General features: G+C 34.9%; 1 long non-coding RNA gene across 2 annotated transcripts; it reads left to right on the forward strand.

The window, feature by feature from the left end:
- The first annotated feature begins 3,173 nt into the window (after positions 1-3,173).
- Positions 3,174-23,897, forward strand: LOC116419776. Of its 2 annotated transcripts, none has more exons than XR_004230077.1 (3): positions 3,174-3,218; positions 11,860-12,041; positions 23,134-23,897. It is a non-coding gene; the product is annotated as an uncharacterized LOC116419776 (long non-coding RNA). The 2 variants fall into 2 exon arrangements; XR_004230076.1 differs by having other exon boundaries at positions 3,187-3,339.

Below are 23,897 nucleotides of genomic sequence, written 5' to 3' on the forward strand. Positions count from 1 at the left end.
AAAAAAAAATCAATCTATAGGAATCATCAACATTTCTATATACTACCAATAAAGTTCAGAATTGAGTTAGAAAGACAAATTCCATTTTAAATTAATTGTAGACTATATAAAATACTTAAGTCTATTTGCCAAATTAAACCCAGGGATGATATGCACACAATTACAACACATTTTTCACACAAATAAACTCACATCTAAACAATGGGAAAAATAAATTAGCTTCTCATGAATAGTCCAAGTCAATAAAATAAAAAATGAAAATTTTACTTAAATTATTCAATTATACAATGGCAACGGATCATATAGGTACAACCTAAATAAATATATTTATGAAAATAAATTAGAGATGATGAATAGATTTCAGGCATTTGATCTCATAGAGTGTCCAAAGAATTATGGACAGACGTTCACAATATTTTACACATATCAGCAACAAAAAAGCATTCCAAAGAAAAAAGAACAAGAAATAAAATGACTTTATCATAAAGTTTTACAAGTAGCTGAAGAAAGAAGAAAAGCCAAAGGTCAAGGAGAAAGGAAATATCCAATTGAATGCAGAATTTCAAAGAATAGCAAGTAGAGAAAGATTTTTTTTTTAAATGAGCAATGCAAAAAACAGAAGAAAACAACAGAATGTGAAAGAGTGGATATCTCAAGAAAATTAAGGATATGAAAGGAAATTCCATACAAAAATGGGCATACATATGAAAAGATGCTCCAAGTCATTATTAATCAGAGAAATGCAAATTAAGACAACTCTGAAATACTACTACACACCTGTCAGATTAGTTAAAATGACAGGGAAAGATAATGCGGAATGTTGGAGGGGATGTGGGAAAACAGGGACATTGATACATTGTTGGTGGAATTGTGAACACATCCAGCCATTCTGGAGAGCAATTTGGAACTATGCTCAAAAAGTTATCAAACTGTGTATACCCTTTGATCCAGCAGTTACTACTGGGCTTATATCCTAAAGAGATACTAAAGAAGGGAAAGGGACCTGTATGTCCCAAAATGTTTGTGGCAGGTCTCTTTGTAGTGGCCAGAAACTGGAAACTGAGTGGATGCCCATCAATTGGAGAATGGCTGAATAAATTGTGGTATATGAATATTATGGAATATTACTGTTTGGTAAGAAATGACCAACAGGATAATTTCAGAAAGGTCTGGAGAGACTTACACGAACTGATGCTGAGTGAAATGAGCAGAGCCAGGAAATCAAAATACATTTCAACAACAATACTATATGATTATCAATTCTGATGGACCTGGCCATCCTCAGCAATGAGATGAACCAAATCAGTTCCAATGGAGCAGTAATGAACTTAACGAGCTACGCCCAGCGAAAGAACTCTGGGATGACTAAGAACCATTATATTGAATTCCTAATCCCTATATTTTTGCCTGCCTGCATTTTGGATTTCTTTCATAGGCTAATTGTACAATATTTCAGAGTCCGATTCTTTTTGTACAGCAAAATAACGGTTTGGTCATGTATACTTATTATGTATCTAATTTATACTTTAATATATTTAACATCTACTGGTCATCCTGCCATCTAGGGGAGGGGGTGGGAGGAAGGAGGGGAAAAATTGGAGCAAAAGGTTTGGCAATTGTCAATGCTATATAATTACCTATACATATAACTTGTAAATAAAAAGCTATTTAAAAAAAAGAAAAAAATGGGCATAATAACCAAAATGGTAGGGATTTAACAGAAGCAGGAGAAATGACAAGAATACACAAAAGAACTATACAATAAAGATCTTTACATCACCAATAACCACAATGCTTTGGTTACTGATCAAAAGGCAGAAATCCTGGATAATGAAGACTTTAGAAAGCATTGCTAACAATAAGGTCAGTGGAAATGATGAAATTCCAGCTAAGCTATTTAAAATCCTATAAGATGATACTGTTAAACTGCTTCATTCAATATGCCAATAAATTTGTAAAAGATAATAATGGGCATTTTATTAGAAAAGATCAATTTATATCCCAATCCTAAGGAAGGGAAATGCAAGGAATATTCAAATTACTGAGCAATTGTACTCTTTTCACACATTTAAGTTCATGCTTAAGATTCTTCAAGGTAGGCTTCAGCAATATGTCAACTATTAATTATAAGAAGAGAAGGTAAAATTTTAAAGAGACAGAAGAACTCGCCAACATTTGCAGGTTCATGGACAAAGCAAAGAAGTTCTAAAAAAATTATTTTTGCTTCATTGATTTCTTTAAAGCCTTTGACTATGTGAATCACAACAAAGTATGGCAAGTCCTCAAAGAGATGGTAACATCCAGATTATCTTGTTTCCTGAAGAACCTTTATTCAGTCCAAGAAACATTTAAAACTAGAACATGGAAAAATTGATGGGTTTTTTAAATTGAAAAAAGAATAAGACTGTTTAAGTTACATTATTTACTTAACTTATTATAGAGTACATCATGAAAAATGCCAGGCTGAACGATTCTAATGCTGGAAATATGGTTGCTAGGAGAAATATCAACAATCTCAGATATACCACTATGATGATACTACTATGATGAAAGAGATGAAAAGGAATTAAGAAGCCTCTTAAAGAGACTGAAAGAGGAAAATGTAAAAGCTGGCTTGAAGCTTATCTCCCTCCAAAACTAAGATCTTGGCAAATGGTCTCATCAAGTCCTGGAAAATAGAGAAGTACAAATGGAAGCAGTGTCAGTCTCAAATATCACTGCAGATGGCTACTCCAAGCATGAAATTAAAAAATACTTGCTCCTTGGAAGGAAAGTTATGGCAAACTTAGATTAACATACCAAAAAAAAAAAAAAAAAACTAGACATCACCTTGCCAAAAAAGGTACATATAGTCAAAATTATAGTTTTTCAAGTATCAATAGAAAAGCCCTTGATTTTGAGGAGATGGGAACAGCAGAGGATGAGATGGATGGATAGTATGGAAATAGTGAACATGAACCTGGGCAGACTTTAAGACACAAGGGAGCAAAGAAGGGGCTAATTTATTGAGTTCAAGAAGTTATGAAAAGTCAGATGTGACTGAACAACTGAACAATATCCACAATGATTCATACTGATGATATCTCAAGAGCTATGGTAGTGAGTAGGGATAATGCATTACTTCACAATAGGGTATTCTCTAAGTACTCAGAAATTTGACTGGAGCAGCATAGTGCTTCTTTGGGAACCCAGAACTATTAGTTTGAAAGGAAGTTAGAGTAAGTAGTTTTGTAGACCAGCAAATGAAAATGGAAATCTATTCACGACACACCAATGTGATCTTGCGTTAGATTTTCCCCTATTCACTGTTAGTAGGGAACTGGGAAGTGGAGTGGGAAGGTAGGTTTAGTAACTACATAGGTTAAGTAAGTATTCATTCCAACTCAGTTAGTTGGCTTTTCTAGTTACATTTGCTTTCTACCTTTCTGTATTGTTACAAAATTTCAGTTCCTTTCTACTGGCATGGGAGATAAATATGGTTCCTTGTTTTCTCTCACCTTCATCTTTCCCCATAGTTTCTCTTCATTGTAGCTCCATGACTTCTCTGCAGAAGGCATTGCTTTTCAAAGTCAAAACTACTGCAATTTGGAGAGTTAGATTATTCTTTAGTGTTTTGCCTAGTCTCCATAACAACAGCTACAGGAGAAGGAGATGGATGTGATATGTATGTATGTATATGTGTGTGAGATACAGATATATACACACATGCATATATAATTATATAAATATTTGGCTATATGTAAATTATATATGGATTTCATATGTAAATTATATATACATGTGTATATAACATATATATATGCATATGTGTGTATGTGTATGTGTGTGTGTGTGTATAAAATTTCATTCTAGAAAGTCAGGTGTGTCTGATCTTTGTGGTTTTATATATTCACCTAACCATAGTCTTCTCATCCCAGTTCTCCTGCCTTCTCATTATCCTGCTGAATTTCCAGCTCACCAAATATGTATATTTCTGTTGTTGTCTCAGTAGATTCCTTACCTCAAAGAAGAATTCGTTTTCTGTTTACTTTCATTTCATTCATTCTTCTTTTTCAGGGAAACAGATAATGAAATGTCCTTTTGCAAAAAACAAAAAAAAAAAGTTTTCTTTTTCTCCCTTTCTTATTCTTTATCCCTTAAAAGATTCTCTAGAATCTATTATCAGATTTCAATTGTAGATGGCTAGATGAACACAATTAGATAAGAGTACAGTGTTCTCTTTCTCAAACCTTGTTCCAGAGAGAAGGTGGGATAGGATGGCTAATCCTTTTATTGGAATTTCCCATCTTTGTTATTTATGTTGTCAATTTGTCTCCTTTTAGACCTATTAAACCTTTGTCTAAATTGTGCTTTTTCAAATACCCATCACATCTCTCAGTAGAGTGGAAGTCAGTATCCTCTGCTGTAGATGCTGTTGTCCTACAGGTTCAAACTCCTCAAATGTGACCTTTTCATTCCCTTCTTACCTCTTAGGAGTTATTTTCACAGTACTGCTCAGCTGTATCATATTATTGGTCATGTCCAAATTCCAATCCTGATTTCTCCCAACATTTTATCGTTATTTTTACTATCTCAGACACAAAAGATAAACTGATATCTTTTCTACCTTCTTTTATTATAATGTCTGGGCTAGCTCCCTGGAGGGCCTCAGAATCAGTCAGAGTCAGGATCAGTCAAATCCCTTGATCTTTAGTGGGAGAAGTGAAGGAGGAAGGAAAGCAGCTTTCCAAAGATGTATCCTGGGTCCTGGACTCTGGAGTCTCCAGCCTCTCTCCTCCTAGTCTTGTAGCCAAGTGACTCTGACTTCTCTCCCTCAGCCCTCCAATCCTTGCCTACGATTACCTCACCACCACACATTCAGCAAGCGCCAATCATGAGGAGACATTACCATATCATCTAAATATATTCTTATAGAGCCATTATCTCACATCGAATAGTCTTAAGTGCTCTTCTATCTGATTCAAGCACATCTTTTCAGAGTTTCAGCCCTTTACATTTCATCTTGTCCTAATAAGTGATTACCTGAACCCCGCTTTTTAAATTTTTTTAAATTTATTTTATTAAAAAAACAGAATATGAAAAGAAATACAAAACAAAATGAAACAAAAGAAAAGAGAACAATGTCATGTGCCCAGCAGAACATCAGAGTAGATTCAAAGACCCTATGAATTTCTCTGCATCTTTGCTTTACCTTTAAAAAATTCTTCATTATCACAACCATTTTCCTACAGGCCATGTGATGACAGCATCACACTTGCAGAGATTCTGATTTTGAACATTTAACAGTGTCTTTTAGAGGACTCTTAAATGAAGAAGCCCTAAGATTATACATAAAAGACAATTTAACATAAATGTATCCTTACATAACATAGACAAAACAGGGTGTTCTCAAACTTTAGTGCAGATTTATTTTATTAAAGGTTTAAAAACCACACTTAAGACTTTTGGGACATTGTGTTTTATCGATTTATGGATAAGAAATTTGAGAATGAGGAACATTAAGTGGCTTGTTCCAAGTCAGACTGGATTCTATCCCAGCTCTTCAGACTAATAATGAGAATTATCTAAAAATAGATGGACTAAATGTCCAATTCTCTGTGCATTATACAACGTTGCAAAATCATCCAAAGCAATGAAATGTTGAATCCACTTTTTGCTTTTATGATCTAAAAGCATCCATTTTGTGAGACAAAGACATCATTTGACCTTTTCTCTTCCGTAGCTGGCACATATTTAATTACATTAGTGTATAAACAACAAGGGAGCTTCAAAGTGTACTGATCCTCCCAATGTGTCAGTATTCTGGGAACATCATAACAATAATGTGATGATTTCCCCAGAATTCAAGCCAATTCTGTCTATAGTAGACATTCAGATTTATCAGGACATTAATTCTAAAATCTCAAGCAGAATCCACAAAAGTATATAAGAATTCTGAATGCAAAATAAACTTCTAAGATTTTTTTTAAAGAAGGATTTCATATGTAACAAGCAGTTTAGTTGGAATATAACTCCAGTAAGCACATATGTAATGATCGTAAAGGGACCATCTCATAGAATTTAAGCAGATGTGCTCTGGACAAAGGGTGCCCTGAAAAATATTGTATTTGGGATTATACAGCAAAACTCCAGAGGATTACTAGATCCCACAACCCACTGATGGCTAAAATAGAGACAACCGAGACTTCATTAAATCTAAGAGAGTGGCTACTAAGCAGTAAAAACCAGTGACTCAATGGAACTTTAAGAAGCTAGTGCCTCCATCCATCTGCACCCTATCTCTGACCTTACAGATAGCATCATATAACTGCAAATTCTTTAGAGAAGTAGGAAGGACTAGCCTTTCTCCACCTAACAGGTGTGGCAAACTGCTGATGAGAATATGGAAGCTAAAGCACATGTCCAGCCTGATGAACCTGTGCCTGAGTTTAGAGCTGCTTCTTTTAAGCTTGTTTCAAATCCTCTTATAGAAGGTGAATGAGCATTAATTCCCTAGAAGAACATAATAACCAAGTTTTGTGGCTATTTTGTGAACTCAAGAGTTTTGTAGGTCCTAAGTTCACTGAGTGGAACTAATAGATAATAGGGAAAGTTCCCAATTTCAGAGGATACTATATGTAGGGAAAAAATTCAACTCAAATGATTTGTTAGAAAGAATTGCATTTTGAGGAAAATAATAATCAATGTGAAATGTAAAAAGTCTAAAGTGCCTATTTTGAATTGCTTCATAGTCAGATAGTTTTTAATATCTACCTCCTGGCAAAGTATAATAGGAATTAGTATTCTTTTTCTATTTTTTAATATTTCTGTCAATGTAATTTAATAAGAACCATAACAGAAATAATAATAATAATTAAGATTTATATAACATGAAGTTTTACAAAACTCTTTATAAATATTTTCTAATTTTGGTCTAATAACTACACTATGTAAGTGCTATTTTATTGCCATTTGCAGTTGAAAAAACTGAGGCAAATAGAAGAAAGATGACTTTCCCAGGTTCATAGAGTCATTAAGTGTCTTAAGACTGGATTTGAATTCAATTGTTTTTGACTCATATCTAGCACTCTGCTCATGAAGCATATAACTGCCTCACTGTGGAACCCATCAGTCAATCAAAAAGCAATAATCATATGTATTAGGCATTAAGCATTGTGGCTAAAATACAATGCATTGTAAAAGAAAGTACCTTCTCTCAAAAGGTAAGGAGAGGATAAGAAAGCAGAGACAGTGTAGTCTCGAAAATAAGAAGCAAAGTTGAAAAGTAAGAAGTGAACAGATGCCCTATACCTGATTTATACTACCTAAAATAGTGACTTTCTATTACTTCTTTAGGGAGACTATAGACTTAATAAAAAAAAATCTAATTTTTAAATAAATCATCACCAGGGTTTTGGGGTAGATGTTTACAAGCTACAGATAATGAGGAAATAGAATCTAACTGACTGAATTCTTGTTTGTGAATTTGGTAAGGTTTTATAAATGGAGCTTGCCCCAGCTCCTCTGGATACATTAATGATTCAGATTGTTAGCACACCTCAAGAAAGGGCATGCACAGAATGGGTTTGTATAGATATTGTCTTATGTATTCTCCCCAAAAATACACTCCATCCAATTCTCACTTCAAGCATTTCTGATATTTCTAGCTGTGTTCTAAAAATAAATACATTGGGGGTAAGTAGGCAACCCAGACAATAAATAATGTCTAATAATCAGACTCCTTATCTGACCATGTTGCTCTAATAATATTCAGAGTGAAATTAATATAAGCTAGAGAAAGTTATTTAACCTTTGAATTCACAATGAATATACTGCTATAAACATTTATACTTTTTCAAAAAGAATTGCACAACCATTCTGAGCACCTCTAAATATTTTTCTTAATTTTTCTCTAGTCCTAGTATCCAGATATCTGCAGAGATGGCTGTGTCCATTTTTCTGAATTACACTTTCTAATACTCTATTTTGAACATCAGTTTATTGTGATGGACACAGTACATCTCAGAAACTTGCTGATGTTACTGCTATTGTTGCCACTGGCAGCAAAGTTGCATAAGGCATGGATCACTTTCCTCCAAATCTTTCAATAGTTACCTTGGTGTAATTAGATCAGAAGCAGCCAGGAAAGAGAGAAGTTCAAACAGGGACTTGGCCAAATTGAAAAGCTAGGCAAGTGGAAAATTACATTTTGTTAGTGTGACTTCAGTGAGCTATTACATGAATTTACATATATTTATATTCTATATATTTATTAATTTGGGAATTGTTGACCTACCTCTCTTGCCCTTTCCAAATTCCATTATTATACTCAGGTGAAATGGTAGCATCATTTCACCCTTCACCAAAAGAGCTGATTTTCCCTCCTACATGATTATGTCCTTCTATAATTTTATTGCCTCCAGTTGAATTTATTTCATACCCACATGGTCACCATTCTGTGTTGGCCACTATACAAAAAGCATGATTAAACAAAGCCTTCTAATGAGTTTACAAGTTTAAGTTGAAAACAAGAATTGAAATAGACCAATAGGAGAATAGTTAAATATGTAGAGATAGCAAAATGGCTCTTAATGGTCTACATATCTTTCATCCTCATAGCTGATAGAAAACAAATAGAGAATGTATTTAAAATTCAGGTATTGATTTAAATTTGTATTTTGATTTAAATATATTTTGTATTGATTTAAATTAAATAAAAATTTAGATAAAAAAAGATTGATTAAAAAATGTAGATGTTACAGTAAGACAATGCTGTGTTGTGGAAAGTTTAGTTATAAGTCTTGGTTTCAAATTATGGCTGATATTGTGACTTCAGGCATCTATTTAAATTCTGTGAACCTCAGTTTTCTCAATTGAAAAGTGAGGGTATTATTGAACATTACATTCCCAGAAAGTGTCTACTGGATGTAAGTTCCATAAATAAAGAGGGTCACAAATAAATTGTAGCATTAAGAGTTTAATAGTTTGCCCACATAATGAGAAGACAGGGGTCACTGAAAAAGACTCCAAATGCTGGGAAAGATTAAAGGCAAAAGAAGGGGTGGACAGATGATGACATAGATACTGTCATAAAAGCAACAAATATGAACTTGGACGGACTTCTGGAAATAGCAGAAAATAGAAAAGCCAAGCATGCTGGAAGGTCACAAAGAGTTGAAAATGACTAAATGACTGAACATCAACAATAACAAGCTTTAAGAGAGAATGATACACTTGTTTACACAGGTAGTAGAGGCAAAAGGCAGGGAAGGAAAAACTGAAAGTGCAAAAAGAAACCTAATATGACCCAGCTTCCACTCCCATTACCATTTTAATTAATAGTATCTAGAGAGAATTATATGAATAAATGTCTTTTAAAATCTTATATAGTTGGTACTGCTAATATTACAAAAGATGAAAAATACAGTAAAAATAATATGGAAAAATAATTTCTCTATCCCTAGTGAGAATTGTGTATTATTATCTTGTTGTATATGGTTACTTTAGTTTTTATTCCATGTTATTTAAAATTTGATACTATGAAGATGACTTCAGGAAAGGACTACTACTTAAAGTGGTTCAGGTGAAGATGGAAATAGAATTTGAGAGATGAGACATTAGGAATTATGAAATAAAATTGGATGGAACTTTTAACCTGAACAACAGATTTATTAAGCCTCGAACCCATCCATGAAATGATTGAAAATGAATTGCGTGCTAGAGGAGTTTCAGAATCAAAGTTAAATTAAAAGCCAGTTGTTGGTATAACTTTATAATTTCTTTGGTTCCTGCTGCCTTTGTAATTATTATTTTAACCTCCCTTTTGCTGTATAATCTGAAAATCCTTATATCCCCTCAAACCACAACCTAGACACCTTGAGATTTCCCAGGTTCAGACTGCAGGTTTGGATTATGCTTCACGTCAATATGACAAAATAACAAATGTTCATTAAAAATTTGCTAAGTAAAAGTTAATATGCAAGAGTAAGGAGGTACAACAAAAAGAAAAATAAATATTCTTTGCCCTTAAGAAACTTAAATTTGTCCAGAAGAAAATAATTGATGTTTATGCAAACTAATACAAGGTGTAGGTTCCAGAGGATAAATAGTATAGTAATTAACTGGAGTGATAATACAAAGATGCACAGAGAAAATGAACTGAATTGGGGTTTTAAGCAGCAACACAATTTGAGAGAAAATGAGGTGTTTTCCATAATAATACAAGAAAGGTAGATGGGATACTTGTAATGTTCAGGCTAGCTTTCTAGAGGTCTTCTGGAAGGGTTTTGGTCTCAGCAGGATAGACACCAGGAGAATGGACAAGAATAGAGTCCAAAGTCTTTATTGTCTCTTACACAGTCTGTGTCTGTCTAGTCTGACCCAATCTCAGTCTGACCCAGTCTCCTCCAGCAGTCTGCCAGTCTGCCAGTCTCAATCCCATTTGAGTTTATTTTCTATATACTGACATTGTCCCCAGTTTAAATACTCTATTACAATTACATCATTACAGTACACTGAATATGTCTGAACTAGAGAACCATTATATCACCATGCTAAGTATCTAGTGAACTAGAGTGTGAACTAGAGAACAATTATCTCATCAATTCACTGAGTTAACACCTTGTTTCAAGTATACTTATCCAGAGTTCCAGCCCTCTGGAGGTAGATGGCATGATGACACATTCATGTAATTCCTCAAAAGGCAATTTCTGAAAATGGGCAATGAAAATTCTAAGCTGTAGTGGGGATAATATACATTGAATGTGCACACTATGCCTGATACCAATATGGTGAGTCTTCTAAAAGGAAGAGATAATATGGGGAGAGTGGATGTGAGAGGGGAAGAAAAAAGAGGGGAGAGGTAGAAGGAAGGAAGGGAGAAAGGAGAAAAGGGAAGGGAAATGAAAGGAAAAAGAAAAGGAAAGGAAGGGTGACAGGAAAGAAAAGGAAGGAAAGGAAGAATAAAAGTAAAGGAAGGAAAGGAAAGAGGAAAGAATGGAAGAGAAGGGAAGGGGAAGGAGAAGGGAAATAGAAGGGGAATGGGAAAGACAAAGGAATTAGGAGGGGAAGGGGAAGGAGAAAGAAAAGAGGAATGGAATGGGGAAAGGAAAGGGGAAAGGAAAGGAGAAAGGAAGGGAAAAGGAAAAAGGAAAAGAAATAGGAAAGGAGGAAAAAAGAAAGAAAGGAGGGAAGGAGGGAGAGGAGAATGGAAAGAGCAAGAAAGGGAGAGAAAGAGAGAGATCATGAAGCTCTGAGTTGTGGCAACAATTTATCTAAACATCTATGTATATATGTATGCATACATATCTATACACATATACATGCATATAATCATTAACAAAAATGTATAAGGAATATATAATATATTTCTCTATATTTAATAAGATTGTGTGTGTTTGTGTGTGTGTGTGTGTGTGTGTGCATGTAGCTTACAATATTCTAGGAATTAGCTTCAGGATGTTACTATGTAATTTTTTATAGGAAACTGGAGTGGTTAAAAAGAGATCTGAGTTGCAAAAGGAAAGGATTTGACCTTTATGAAGAGGTTAGAGAGTAGAATAGGAAGAAAAGAAGAAAAAGGATTAATGTAGACTTAGACTTAAAAAAAAAAAACCTATGTAGATTTGTGGCCTGTCCTGAAGTGGAAGGAGACAAGATGCTCTGACAAATATGCAACTCTTGTCCTCTAAGGACTGACATACTTACTAGAGCCAGAGAAACTTAAATCTTGGTAGGGAGAGCTCATCCACTAAGGGTCAGAGGAAGAAGGAAAAAAAAGTTGTAGTTGATGATTTCTCTGCTCAAGGGTACTGAGGTAGCTATTTATCAACCCCATAACAAAAATATAGCAATCACTATCATCCTTGGGCATGCATCCAGGACACATCGGAGAGACTCCCAAGGATTCATTCAAACAGATGACTACCTGCTGCTTCACTTGGACCAAAATGATAATGACAGAAGCAACCCAAGAAGCATTGTCTAAGAATAAAAAGTCATGGGAGAGAAACTATAGGCAATAAGGACGCAGATCATGTTTTCCTCATGGATATCCATTAAAGGTAAGGAAAAACAGAAGAGATGAATCAGTTTGGGAAATAAAAATCTGTCCAAGAAAACTGAGTCAGAGAAAGAGGTTTGGGCTTCTGAAACATGACTTTAAATACTTTAAATACAGAAATAACCTCTTTTTGACCAGCAATAGAACACTCTGGACAAAGGCCAATGTCAGTATCTTTTTTTCTGTTTGACTGACCTAAATTCTTCTATTAATAGAATGAAAATGATGGAAACCTTTGTGAAAAGTAACCAGAGTTTGTGAAAAAGGACAGGAAAGGTAGTCATGGTCCAACCATACTATCTAGTTTTTTTTAAGCTCCTTAAATATTCTTTAAATCATTAAATTTCAAAAATCAAGAAACATGAACATTTTTGTATACAAAAAAGGATAAAAAAGGATTGTACATGAAATTACAAATCTCTATTGTTTTGTAAATATCAAAAAGACATAATAAAAATCACAAATGGCACATCTTTTCTTCTTGTCTATGTCACTCTCAAAACTTCATTCTGCTCTCTTGTGTGTGATGACGTAGGTGTTTCATTGGAGTTCTTTTCTTCTTCTTTGTTTTCAACTTTTGTCTTCTAAATCCTGCTGTCCAACGCAAAATAAAAACTTTCCCTTGGAACAAATAAGCGTAGTCACATAAGACAAATACATACATAGAATGTATTTGAAATAGCACCTCTGGTCCTCTTCCTATCAAACAGTAGTTGAGCAACAAAATTTATCAGTGGTATTTGGGAAACTTCTGGTTCATGGGTTAGAGTTCTTATGCTTTCAGAGTTATTTTTCTTTACCATGTTGTTACCATCATATATTTTTTTCCTAGTTGTGTTAACTTTATTCTGCACAAATTCAAACAATTTTTTTAAGTTTCTCTGAATTTCTTCTTTAGTCATATCATAAGTTACATAATTTGCATTAGTGTAGCTTAACTTATTCAATAATTCCTCAATTTCTAGGTACCCATTATGTTTTCATCATCATTGTTTTTATCATTCTGCCCCTATGGAGGATGATTTGTTTCTGTCATATATATACATACATATATATATATATATATATAATATGTCATATCAGTCATATATATTTATATTAATTTGTACAGCCTTCTGCTTTGTACAGAGGTTAATAAGCATTTTTCCACAAATTCATTCACTTTTGGGAGGAGTAAGTGACCTGCCCAGGGTCACACAGCTAGTAAGTGTGTGTGTTACATGTCTAAGATCAGATTTCAACTCAGGTACTGCTGACTTCAGAGCTAGTGCTCTATCCACTACGCCATCTAGGCTCCCCCATTCATTCACTTCGTTGATTGGAGAGAAGAGAGACTGGAAGCAAGTGCACCCAATTTACTAGATCCACATTTTTAGAAAATTCCAGGGCAGGTACAGGATGGATCAGAGTATGGTTCTTCACCATCAGTCCATGTTTAGAAAGGAAATATGGGGAGGACAGATAATGATGTTTTCTTCCACAATCCTCAGGACAACTCTAGCAATCTCCTCTAGTGACTGACAAACCAATTCTTTCAGGAATGAGACTCTACTAGGCTTTTCCAAGGGCCCAGGCTAGGATCTGCCAGTCTGAGCCAGACCCTCCTCATGAGCAGAGTCAGGGTCAGGCACTTTCAGGGTCCACAATCCATAAGCTCCTGCCATTTCTGCCTCCTCCACAGGATTGGAAAATCTCTCTTGATTCTGGGGAATCTAATTCTGGGGCAGAGAGAAGTCTCTCTTCATGTATCCACAGCTGCTAGAACTAATCCTCTATCAGTCACTAACCATGATCTTGCCTTTGCCTCAAGGTCTAGCATTTGAGGACATACTAGAATGAGGCTCCTGCTCCCAAAGACAGGTTTAGGCAGAATGATTCAGTGAGGCTCACCCTGAGAGAAGACTGCTTCCAGATCTGGAGTTCTTTTTTTTATTAAAATTTTTTATTTTCAAAACACATGTACAATTATCAACATTCATCCTTGCAAAAATTTGTATTCCAAAATTCTTCCCTCTTTTCTCCCCATCCCTTCCCTAGATGGCAAGTAATTCAAAATATGCTAAAAGTGTAATTCTTCTATACAAATTTCCATAATTTTCATGCTGTACAAGATAAATTATATCAAAAAGGGAAAAATAAGAAAGAAAACAGAATGCAAGCAAACAATAATAAAAAGATACAAATACTACATTGTGATCCATACTCAGTCCCCACAGTCCTCTGGGTGCAGCTGGTTCTCTTCATCCTAACACCATTGGAACTTACTTGAATCATCTATTTTTGAAAAGAATCCTGTCCGTCAGAATTGGTCATCATATAATCTTGCTGTTGCTGTATACAATGATCTGCTGGTTCTGTTCATTTTACTTGGCATCAGTTCATGTAAGTCTCTCCAGGCTTCTCTGAAATCATCTTAGTGATCATTTCTTATAGAAAAGCAATATCCTATAATATTCATATACCATAAATTATTTAGCCATTCTCCAAATGATAGAGAACCAATCAGTTTCCTGTTACTCACCGCTACAAAAAGGGCTGCCACAAACATTTTTTGCACACTTAGATCCTTTTCTGGTTTTTATGATTCTGCTTCAGCCTTTTACTTTTACTATGCATCACTCTGCTTGAAATGTGTTTCTAGTCAATAACATATTGTGAGATTCTAGCTTTTAATCTAGTCTGTTATCTGCTTCCATTTTATAGGAGGATTTATCCCCTTCACATTCACAGTTAAAATGACTTACTATATTTCCAGCCATCTTGTTTCCCCCATTATACTTTTATTTTCATTTTTCCTTTTTCTCTTCTTCCCTGTAATTTGCTTCTGATTACTTTCTCCCTCAAACAGCCCTTCCCTTTTACAGCCCTTCCTCCTTTCATATACCTTTCCCCTTCTACTTATGTTCTTCTAGTAACTTTCCCCTTTCCTTTCCACTTCCCTCTCCAACTTCCCTATAGGGTGACACAAATGTCTCTATGAAGTTAAATATGCCTGATATTCTTTCTTTGAGCCAAATCTGATGAGAGTAAGAGCCATACAATGTTCATCCCTCTCCTTTCTTTCCATCAATTATGATAGGCCTTTTTTGCCTCTTCATGTGATGTAATAGACTTCATTTTACCTCTTCTTTCAGTGCGATCCCTTTTCCATCATCATAATAAATCCTATTATATCTATACTCTCTACATATATCTACATCAAAGATACAGTTGTGAAGAGTTAAAAAATGTCATCTTTCCATAGAGGGATATGAACATTTTAACTTTTAAAAGAAATAATTATTTTTTTCTTTCCTTTTTACCTTTTTATGCTTCTCTTGAGTTCAATATTTGAAGCTCAAATCTTCTGTTCAGCTCTGGTCTTTTCATCAGAAACAATGAATTTTACCTGTTTCTTTGAATGTCCATCTTTTCCCCTGAAAGATAATGCTTGATTTTGCTCAGTAGTTGATTTTTGGCTGCAATCCAAGTTCCTCTGCCATTTGGAATATCAGGTTACAAGCCTTATGATCCTTTAAAGTAGAAACTGCTAGGTCCTAGGTATTCCTGATATTGTTCTTTGATATTTGAATTGTTCCTTTCTGGTTGTTTGCAATATTTTCTTCTTGTTCTGGATAATTCTGAAATTTGGCTATGATATTCCTTGGCATTTTCATTTGGGGGCTTCTTTTAGTAGGTGATTGGTGAATTATTTAATGGCTATTGTACACTCTGGTTCTAGGACATCAGGGCAATTTGCCTTGATGATTTCCTGAACGATAAGCTCTTTTTTTATCATGGTTTCAGGAAGTCTTATAATAATTAGATTGCCTTTCCTAGATCTATTTTCCAGGTCAGTTGCTTTAAGGAAAAAAATACCAATAAGGTATTTTACATTTTGTTCTTTTTTCATTTTTTTTTTATTTTGTTGGACTGATTTTTGATGTCTCATTGAGTCATTCATGTCCATTTGTTCAATTCTAATCTTTAGTGAATTATTTTCTAAAGTTAGCTTTTTTATCTCATTTTGCATTTGATCAATTGAACTTTGTTTATTATAGCTTTTTATATACAATACATATGCATGTATAATCTTTCAACACTGACTCTTGCAAAAACTTCTGTTCCATCTTTTTCCCTCCTTCCCTTCACTCTCTCCCTTAGATGGCAGATAGTCCCATACATGTTAAATATGTTAAAGTATATGTTAAATACAATATATGTATACATATTTATACAATTATCTTGCTATACATGAAAAAGTGGATTTAGAAAGAAGGTAAAAGTAACCTGGGAAGAAAAACAAAAATGCAAGCAAACAATAACAGAAAGAATGTAAATGTTATGTCATGGTCCACACTCAATTCCCAGTGTTCTTTCATTGGATATAGCTGGTTCTAATTTGGTACTGATCAATTGGAACTGATTTGGATCCTCTCATTGTTAAAGATAGCCACTTCCATCAGAATTGATTCTCATATAGTATTGTTGTTGAAGTGTATAATGATCTCTTGGTTCTGCTCATTTCACTTAGTATCAGTTTATGTAAGTCTGGCCAATCCTCTCTGAAATCATCCTGCTGATCATTTCTTACAGAACAATAATATTCCAAAACATTCATATACCACAATTTACTCAGCCATTCTCCAATAGATGGGCATCCGTTCAATTTCCAATTTCTAGCCACTACAAAAAGGGCTGCCACAAACATTTTTGCATATCTCTTTGGGATATAAGCCCAGTAGTAACACTTCTGAATCAAAGGGTATACACAGCTCTATAACTTGAGCTTAGTTCCAAATTGCTCTCCAGAATGGTTGGATTCGTTCACAACTCCACCAACAATGCATCAGTGTCCCAGTTTTCCCACATCCCCTCCAACATTCATCGTTATCTTTTCCTGTCATCTTAGCCAATCTGACAGGTGTGTAGTGGTACGTCAGAGTTGTCTTAATTTGCATTTCTCTGATCAATAATGATTTGGAACATCTTTTTAGATGAGTAGAAATAGTTTCAATTTCATCGTCCAAAAATTGCCTGTTCATATCCTTTGACCATTTATCACCAATTGAACTTTTAAATGAATCATTTTGTTCACTGCATTTTTTGCCTATTTCACAAATTGTTTTTCAGCAAGTTAGTTTTTATTTTTTTCCATTTCATCAAATCTATTTTGTAATGAGTTATATGCTTTTTCCATTTCTCTAGATCTATTTTTAAGGACATAATTTCTGTGTGTCCTTTTCCAAACTCTCCTGGAAACTTCTCATTTTCTTTCCGCATTTTTTCTAACTCTCTTTTAAGATCCATTTTTAATTCTTCCAAGAGAGCCTTCTGACTAGCTCATAGTACCCTTTGGGGTTTCAGCTGGAAATGTTTTGCTCTTAGTGTCCTCAGAATTTGAGGTCTGTTTTTCTCTGTCTTCATAAGCGGTCCATTATCAGAGTTATTTTTGATTTTTTTTTTTTTTTTGCTTATTTTTAAAGGTTGAAGCCCATTCTTCAGGCAAAGGGGAAGTTTCCCCTACAGGTGACAGTAGTTTTAATCTGCCCTGGGGCCAATGTTGTTCATTTCCTTCCTGTTCTGGGAGAGCATGGCCAAGTCCTGAGTTTTTCTGGGGATCACTATTTGTCTTTTGTAGTTGATTTGGATGTCTCACAGTTAGTCTGCTGATTGACTGCCTTTTGAACCAGGACAGAGTAGCCAACTCTGCTATATTTTGGTTAAGATCATCCTGTTAGATTCCCCCATTGCAAGAACACCACACCACCCTGGGTTCATGAGCTGCACCTGACCTCAATCATATCCTGCTGTGCCCAAATGAGACTTTTCTGAAGTTCTTTTAAAATATCTTCTTCTGGAAATTTATTACACTTCCAATATTTATGTGTTTCTGTCATTCCAAAACCAGTTCAAAAGGTATTGATCTTAGGGAAGCCAGGAAGAGCTCAGAAAAAAGACCTTTCTACTCTTGACCATCTTGGCTCTGCCCCTTCCCCCTTTCTTTGGGGTATGTATCTAATTGAGTCATAGTAAGAGCAGTATCCTAAGACTCTATTCTATGCATGCTACCAAAGAGAACAACAAACCACCAAGCAAACAACAACAAAAAAGGTGGAATTACTATGATGTGATCCATATTCAGTTCCCATAGTGCCCTTTTTGGGTGCAGATAGCTTTCTCCATCACAAGTCTATTGGAATGAATTTGAATCACCTCATTGTTGAAAAGGGCCACATTCATCAGAATTGATCAGCACGGAATCTTGATGTTGCTGTATACAATGTTCTCTTGGTTCTACTCATTTTACTCAGCATCTTTTCATGTAAGTCACTCCAGCCTATTCTGAAATCATCCTGCTGGTTGTTTCTTATAGAACAATAATATTTTATAACATTCATAGACCATAACTTATTCAGCCATTCTACAACTGATGGGCAGTTTCCAGTTCCTTGCCATTATATAAAGGATTACAAACATAATCCTTTTCCCTTTTTAATGATCTCTTTGGGATACAACCTCAGTAGAGATATTGATGGATCAAATATATGCACAGTTTGATAGCCATTTGGGCATAGTCCAAAATTATTCTCCAGAATGATTGGATCAATTCACAACTCCATCAATAATGTATTTGTGCTCCAGTTTTCCCACATCCCCTCCAACATTCGTCATTATCTTTTCCTGTCATCTTTATTCTGATTCTCAAAACTATTGTGCTCACAGTTCTTGCCTGACTTCCTGTATCATATATCCAACTGTCTTTCAAACATCACAGATTAGAGGTCTAGTAGACCTCTGAAATGCAATTGTCTAAAACTGAACTTATTCTAAATCATTCTGCATCCTATCTTCCCTATTTCTGTCAGTCATCTCACTATCTTCCCATTCCCCTAGATATGTCATCCTTAATCCTTCACTAACTCTCACTTCCCAGTGATTTGCCTTTGCATCATTTTTTTCCAATATGTCCCCTTCTCTTCTGTTGTGATGCTGCCACCATAGTGCTGGTACTCACTACCTCTCAGCTAGAGTATTGCAGTAGCCTACTGTTGAATCTGTTTGCCTCATATCTCACAGAGTGCAAGATCAGTTGAATCAGTTCTTAATTCTCTATCACCTGCATATTCCAAAACTGTCCTTTATTTGGCATTAAAATCTACATGTGTGGCTTTAGAGACCAAGGAAACTTGAACTTAGAAGGTGATGCAGCCCATTGCAAAAATAATGCCAGCTGGGCCAATATATTTTCTACTATATCTGAAGTTGAAATGGGCACATGAGATTTCTACATATATTTCAAAAGAAAAAAATTAGTACCAGTGGCCAAGAGATGAAAGGCAAAGTTAACAAGCAAGAAACAGAGATAAGTTTGGAGACGGAGACCCCCAAAAGCCTAAGCCGTCACCTACTAATCTCTTTGAGATCCTTTCTACTGAATCAAATGTTTCTAGGTAGCAGAAACAATGATATGTTGAGTGGTTTACTGTGAACAGGTTCTTTTATGTGGATAAGGTTTCCAAATGGTAATGTTATTTCATCTACTTGTAACATATATATCTGCTATGCTGCGATATATTTAACATATATAGGGCTGCTTGCCATCTAGGGGAGAGGGTGGAGGGAGAGAGGGGAAAAATCGGAACAGAAGTGAGTGCAAGGGATAATGTTGTAAAAAATTACCCCGGCATGGGTTCTGTCAATAAAAAGTTATTATAATAAAAAATTAAAATTAAAATATATATATATATATATATATGCAATCTGTATAAAGTATAAGAACAGAGTAAAATGACTATGTCTGTGTTACATTAGAATAAGCTTGGAGCTCCAAATAGATGTCACTGGTATCAGAAAGGTTTGAACACAATACCTTTAATATATCCAGTCCAGCAAATATCTCTTGGTGCTTCAGTGATGATCAATAAAATTCCAAACTTTTCAAAGTATTAGACAAGTATAAATAATTTTATTGTACCTAATCCTTGTGATAACTAGTTTGGTCAACATTCCTACATGACAGTATTCACTTACTCTTTATTTTTTATATTCCTATTTATTATAATTTGATGCAGTAGAGATTTTAGGAAATTTCTCCTTAGGTGAAATCTAAAATTCTTTCAGATTGAGTAAAATTACCTTATTTTCAATGGGAGAGCTTTGTCACTCAGCATTCTTAGTATATATTTTTCTTTCAACTTTCTCTGACTTCTGTTTTGCTATAGATTTGTATAAATGTTTTTTTTTTATCTATTTACTATATGTGCTTCTTGTGGAACTGGTATTTGGTGGAACAGGAGATAAGCTTTGTTTATCTTTAAAAGTTGGGGTCTTCCTTTCCCTCTTAATGAGAATAATCACAAGTTTAACTTAAACCTGAAAGCTACATTCCATAGATTGATAATATTTAAGGGAGCAGATAGATACTTAGGTACCACATAGTAGACAAATAAGCACCTGGTACTCCCTCTTTCTGTGGAGAGCTGAGTGACTTAGCAAAACTTTTGGTCCCAGACTTCTTATAGGAAATAAAAATCTCCTTTAGAAAAAAGTAAAGGAAGCAACAGTCATGAATTACAGAACTATTCTCCATGCTACACGTAGGGGACAGGTTTGGAACAGCATTTTTGATTAGATTGAGAAGATATTGAATAAATTCAAGGTACGCTGTGTGTTTATTTACATTATATACATTTAAAACTTCAGCCTTTCACAACTAGGAGATACAGCAAATTCAAAGTAAAGTCATTTAATGAAATGCAATAATAAGAAATTCACAATTGAACATTCATATACCACATATAAATATAAATATAATACATTTTCAGTAGAGACAGTGAATACAAAGAATTATTCTCACAGGGCACATTTGTGAGCTTACATCTTTGAAAGGATAATTCACACCTCTATCAATATCTTTTGGTGATGACATTAGGGTCCCTAATGGGTGTCCTGTTTCTTTCATGTATGTTACTCCACATGTCCCTTGATAGTTTTATCATGACTTCTGGGGATGCAGCATATGTTTTTCATTCATTTTTTTTTATTATTTTATGCTCCATTTATTCTTGATTCTAGTTAATAGTTGTTGAATATTAGCAGTGAAATTGGCAGTGCATGTAATCACTTTGCCTTAAAATATTATAATCTGGTAAGACGCACAGATTTTTTGTTTCTTCTTCATTTTCTGTTATGGGCCAGAACTCTGAACTTGAAACAAGGATTCTTACAAAGTGCTAACTCAGTGAAATTGATAAATATAATGGTTATCTAGTTTAGCATGGTGATTAACTGTTCTCTAGTTCAGTACATGTACTTAGTACTTAATATAGTTCCACAAGATTGACACCTATTCTACAAAATTTACACCTATGATAATTTAATTAGAATAGAGCATATAAACTGGGACAAACTCAGCCAGGGGACTGAAAGACAGATTCATTCCATCTTCATCAGCCTCATGGTGGGTGGCCTGTCCTCCTGCTCCCCCCTATTGAGACCAAGTTCCAGTCTGAAGGGCTCAGGAAAGCTAACCGGGCCCCAGGCAAGGAGATAATAAAGAATTTGGACTTTGTACTTTAACACCTTGCTATTATTGTCGTGATTACTCAGCTGAAAAGAAGGCTGCTCCAAAGACCTCCAGAAAATCAACCAGAACACTACAATTTTCATCCTTTTCAACAAGATATGTCTTTTTTGAAAGAGATTTCTCCTAACAAGAGATACTCTCTGAGAGTGTTATTATTGTTACTAGTAAATTATTATTGCTAATGTTATATTTACATGATAACTTGGAGACTTCTTTACTTAGTGAAGCAATATTTCCTAGTGAATAGAGTTCTGGATTTGGAATCAAGAGAGAGCTGATTTTCAATTCTTTCTTACTCTCTAGTAACCAGACAACACAAATCAATTAACCTCTCTGAGCCCTACTTAATACTTTGAGATGAGACATTATACATAGGTTATGATTTCTGTCAGTTGAGGGCATTTGTATTATGGTTGAAAAACTGTGGTTCCATGGCACATCAAAATATCTAGAAACTGAGTGTCAAACCAATTTCCAAGTAGAGTTTTTCCCAGATAAAGTCTTCTCATTGATAGCTTTAGGACAGGAGAGAGGCTATGTAGTCATATTTCCTTTTCTTTTACTCTTCATAGAATCATCAGTTATTTCATCATCATCTTATTTTAGATGCCACAACAACAATTTGAGCTTCAGAGCAAAAATAGAGCTTTTCATCCTTAATAATAGTAATAATATAATAATGATGGACTCATCCACATCCTTTTCCCCTCAGAACTCAAAGTGCTTTCACATATATTATCTCATTTTGTTCTTACATCATCTCTATGGTTATGAAAGGGCAGGGTTTTTTGTGTTTTCCTTTTCTTTTTTAATCCCTATTTTCTCCTGGAATACATGTTTTCTCATTGTTAGTCTCCTAATCTTTTTTATTCACAAATTGGCCTCATTTTTCCCTTCTCTCGCTTTGTCCTTCCAAATAAGTAGGTACCCAATGCTATCTTCCACCATTCACAATAGCCTTCCAAACAGTATCATTCTTTCAGCACGATTAAAACCATTCAGATGGCACCAGCCACATCTCAACTTCAGAAATTTCACTGTCTCTTCAGCTTTCTGCAGGATATGCTTGGCACATCATTGACACATTGCTGCAGAATCTCAGGCATATCTACCAACTTCCAAATAGCTAGAATAGCACAAAACTAGAGTTCATAATAGACTGGTTAGAACAATAATAGTAGTAATAATGAAATGTAAGAAATCATCCCACTGAATTTATTAGAATGTTAAAATATGCAAGTTGGTTGTTTCATACCCCAAAGGGAAATAGAAAATCAGTCCTCCCAAGGGTTTTTGTTTCAATCTCCTGTGGAATATTTTTCACTCTTACTTTAAATATAAATGCATAGTCTGGGAAATGTAACTTTCCAGCTGCCTACCAACTCCACAAAATCCATATAGTAATCATTGTTGAAGTCAGTTGAGGGAGAAGACAGTCACCTAAAAACAATAAAAGTCATTCTCTTCCAGGCCTGGAACAACATGATTTCTCTAAATCTCATTAGAACCTGTTTCTGTTTAACAGTTCAGGAGGAGGCGGGGTGAAGAAATGGCAAAGCAAGGCCAAGAAGGAAGCTACCAAGGCAAGCAATCTGGTATCATTAATGTAAGAGCTGTCAAGAATCTAGCTTGTAATAACTGGAACAAACAGAGCCTTTTCTGGGACGGAACCTAAAGATTCAGCAGCAAGCAGGAAAATGACATTTACATTGAGATATAAATTGCAGACAGTGACACTAGTCATTTATGAAAGATGGGTTTATTTTGGTTGTGGGAAAAATAAGTTGAAACCCTATACTTTATTTTCAATGGCAAGTCCCATCACAATCCAGTTCAAATTGTGGCCTGTACCTGACACATCCAGGGCATTTTTGGTGTTAAAATGTGCTTGTTAATACAGGGAAACAGGAAGCCTGCATAAAATGAAAACCAAATAAGATGAAGGATTTGTAAATTCTGTCAGGAAATCCATTGCTCCTAGTGCATCTTGAATTATTTGCATCAGAATCACAACCAGGGCTGAGAAGAGATTTTGGCTAATGGAATTAAGAAAATATGGCCTAGTCAATGAACTGAAAACTGGCCAGAATTGGAAAGGACTAGGACTGAGTTGTACCTCTGCTTCTTGCTGGCTATGGGGCTCTGGCCAGTTCTATTCACCAGCAAGAGCCTCTGGCAACTCCTGAAATCATAAACTGCAGAACTCACATGGATAGAGGGGAGTTTCCTTACTGGAGGTGCCCATTAACAATGAAATCATGTCCATTTTACAAATAAATAAGAATTCGC

The sequence above is a fragment of the Sarcophilus harrisii genome, chromosome 6 (assembly GCF_902635505.1).
Source record: "Sarcophilus harrisii chromosome 6, mSarHar1.11, whole genome shotgun sequence".
NCBI lineage: Eukaryota > Metazoa > Chordata > Mammalia > Dasyuromorphia > Dasyuridae > Sarcophilus > Sarcophilus harrisii.